A 3,879-nucleotide genomic window follows, 5' to 3' on the forward strand; every position below is an offset into this window, starting at 1 on the left:
TGGTCAATAGACCCATCATCAAAATATATCTTACAGACCAAAAGATCACTGTCTGGAAATAATATAACATGATCAACTTCTAATCTTGAGTAATGCTAACATGATGACAATCTTGATCATCTCCGCCCGTATGGTTCCTCCATTATCCCACATGGACTTCAGCCATACCGGTTTCATATCTTCAAAAATGACCTGAGTCAGGTCCTAACAACCACCATGATTTGGTCCGAAGGCATCCTCCTCTACGCTAGCTAAACCGCGCAATTATACATAATGGAAGGGAAAAAATAAAAGGGGTAAGTCCAAAGACTTAATGAGTAATAATGCACACAATACTTATGCCATTTAGTGATGAACTCCGTTTGGTAAAATATGCAACATTTTAGGTATGACAGGTATCCATGAATGCAATATAGATATAATACATGCTATAATCATGAGAATCAGTGATAGGTAAACGGTATGGTCTGCCCAAGATATTACCACTTCTCAGCAGGGTTGGTGCTGTCCCGAACTACCTGTAATACAATGCCGGTGCCCCAACCATTGTATGCTACCTTCCATAACACTAGTAGCCTGACTGAGTCTGACCTCGAGTGGCCCACGTTACTAATGATGTACGTCCTGTAGTGACCGCCCGTTAAGGTTGTGCCGGTCACGAAACAACCATTGGATCCAAGGCCCATATAACACACATTTTACCATAAAATTAACATGTATATTAAGCCCATGATCGTTATCCCACACGTACTAGTGTACCGTGTCATACGATGCAATTAGTATTGTCCATATTTTACATGCATTTTTACAAGTCTCAACGCCATTATCTTGTTAAGTAGCACATTTTCGCAAATGATAGAGTTCATGGTGTAGCAAAGTGTATATCATGAGGGTTGTAAATATGCATGTTTGATACATAAAATAATCGTGCAATACGAGAAAATAACTTGTGAACATTATATGAGTTAGAACTCACCTAAGTTGTATAAATCCTTAGAAAAGTCTTCTAAAGGATCCGGGTTATCCAAATCTATGGAAAACCTAACATTAGTCCTAAGTCCAACTAAAACAAACCTAGAACACGAAAACAGTGGTCGTAGGATGCTCGGCCAAAATGGCGTTCCCTAGAACCTCTTTGGGCGAGCGCTCGGCCCCTAGGGTCGAGCATTCGGCCAGTGAGGTTTAGCTAGAACCTCATTTGGTCCAAATGCTTCCCAAGCCTCCTCGACTGGTCCTAAGGCTACAAAAAGGGTTTCTAACACCTCCTAACCAAAACAATGTCTCCAAGCAACAAGATTATGTCTAATGGAAAGGAAAAGCTTATAACAAGATTAAAGCTTAAACTTCTAGATTCTAATGACTATGCTACTATAAAACAAGAAGCTAGCATAATAACCTAATAAAATCACCAAGGAAAGACAATGGTTACCTCAACACAGCAAGCTCTCCAAGAAGACCTCATTCTTCTCCAAAAACACTCACAAACCTCACAAACTCTCAAAAATTAAACAAGCATGATTTCTCTAGGGCTATAAGAGCAGAATGAGCTGTAGAGGGCGTGGGAGGGGAGTATTTATAGGAGGAGGGTATATGATAAGATCTAGCGTTTATCAAAATTTGCCAATTTCAAAAGAAAATAAACACAACATTTAAAGTTTTCTTTGCATCTTGTGCCCTTATAGAAAAAGTCTATGTCAATTCATTGCGAAAAAATGTGAAATACCTACAGAATTTAAACTCAAAATTAAAATTATTGGATTAGTTTGGATTGTGTGTGTATAATAAAAAGAAATGTTTCATGTTCTCTAATCTAAAAGATATATTCCATATCAAACGCTCAAAATCTTTTCGAAATTTTTCACTTTTATATTTTGTTATCCGTTATTTTAAAGAGAACTTCACTTTAGCGCTTGATGTTTCAGCTTTTTTGTAATCATATCTCTAAAATTTTAAAATTTGTAATGTTGGGTCGCTAAGTTTAAAAACTTTGCAATCTCGTCTCTCCCGTCAAGATTTAGAGTTAAATTAAATAATTAATTGGTGAAATGTCCCTAATACCTCTCTTAAATTTATAAAATTACAAAATTATTCTAATTAAATAATTAAGGAAAGTCTACGTATCTCCTTCAAACTACTACCAAATTAACAATGTCCTCCCTCCCCCCCCAAAAAAAAAACTTTTAATGGGGACAATGTACTCCTCAAAATACCAAAAATTTGACAATGTCCCCCCCCCCAAGTCTAGCAAAAAGATAAAAAAGACCATAATTTTTTGTCAATAAGACAAAAATACCCCTATAATTTTTTTTTTTAAAAAAAAGATTAATTTTTTTCTTTAACAAAAATGATTTTTTAAAATAAAAATTTACACTCCCTCTTTCTTTTTCTTTTTTAATTTTTAGTTTTATTTTTAATTTTTGAATTTTCTATTTTAATTTTATTAAGGATATTTCGTCATTAGGTGGGACATTGACAATTTTTGGTAGTTTGAAGGGAATATTGTCACAATTGAAAGTTTGAAAATGACAATATTAATTAGGTGGTAGTTTGAGGAGGGTATGTGGACTTTCCCGTAAATAATTTTAAAAGAAAGCCATGACCAGCTTAGCAATGTGGGTCACCCACAACTATGGAATAATTTTAGAAATCCCTCTTGTATCACTTTTGTGTCCCTTTAAAAATGAAGTGGCTTTTAAAATCATCTTTGATCAAAATCCAATAATGATCAATTACAAGCTCAATAATGATTTTAAAAATCATATCATTTTTGGAGGGACACAAAAGTGACATAAGAGTGACTTATAGCATTACTCCACAGCCATGACCCACATGGTTAAGTTGGCCATGGAATATTTTCATTTTTTTATTATTTTTTTTTTTTACGTAAGAGTATTTTAGAAATTTTTATATCTTCCGTTAAGATTTAACAGAAAATCCTAACAAGTTAGGTGATATTACAAATTTTTTAAACTTGACGATCTAATATTTCAAATTTTTAAACTTTTGAGGTATGATTGCAAAAACACTCAAATATTTATAGGGCAAGCAAAGTTTTTTTTTTTTTTTTTAAACTAAAGATAACTGGCAAATAAAAGTGGAAACTTTCAAAAATATTTTGAGCGTTAGATCAGAGAACATTACATTTCTTTCCACTATACACCAAACCAAGAGTTGCAGACCTGATCGCTTCCCTTCCACATGCATAGTACCTCTTTTTAATTCAATTTAAAATTCATTAATCTGTAATGAATTAATGCGTCCCAAACAATGAACAGGAAGACCAAAAGGTGTCCATAGGTATTGTGATTCTTCATTTCCCAGGACTATGATGTATTTATTTACGTACCCATCAATCAAGTAGAACTGTTACATCAGTCTCTTCTTCTGCTTACATTGTAAGTTTGCTTGGCTCTTCTACTTAACAGTCTAAAAGTTTGCTCTCTTTTATGCCTTGTTTGTTAAAAAGGTTAAAGCTCTTATCCTTGCATTGTAAGTTTCCTCTCTTTCATGCCCTTTTGCACGAAGGAGGTTAGGAGGATTTTTTATTTAAAAAAGTATTTCTAATGTAACATAAAAGAAAAAAGAAGAAGAAAAAAAAAAAAACTGTTTGTGTTTTGTGTTTTTGTTGTTTATTAATGTTTTTTTGTTTTGAGGAGAAAAGCTTGTGTCACAAGTATAGGACAGAGCAAAGACAGAATAAGATACCGTTATTCAAGGAAGAAATGCAAGAATTAAAGGTAGTTGCAGACCCACGTATACAAGCATGAGACATTCTCTAATTACTTTCATTTGACTTGAAGTCAATGTCTTCTTTCAAAATCATTGCTTTTTTTTTTTTTTTTTTTTAATATTTTATTTGGTCAATTCGTTTAGGTCTAC

The sequence above is a fragment of the Corylus avellana genome, chromosome ca7 (genome assembly GCF_901000735.1).
Source record: "Corylus avellana chromosome ca7, CavTom2PMs-1.0".
NCBI classification, from domain to species: Eukaryota; Viridiplantae; Streptophyta; class Magnoliopsida; order Fagales; family Betulaceae; genus Corylus; species Corylus avellana.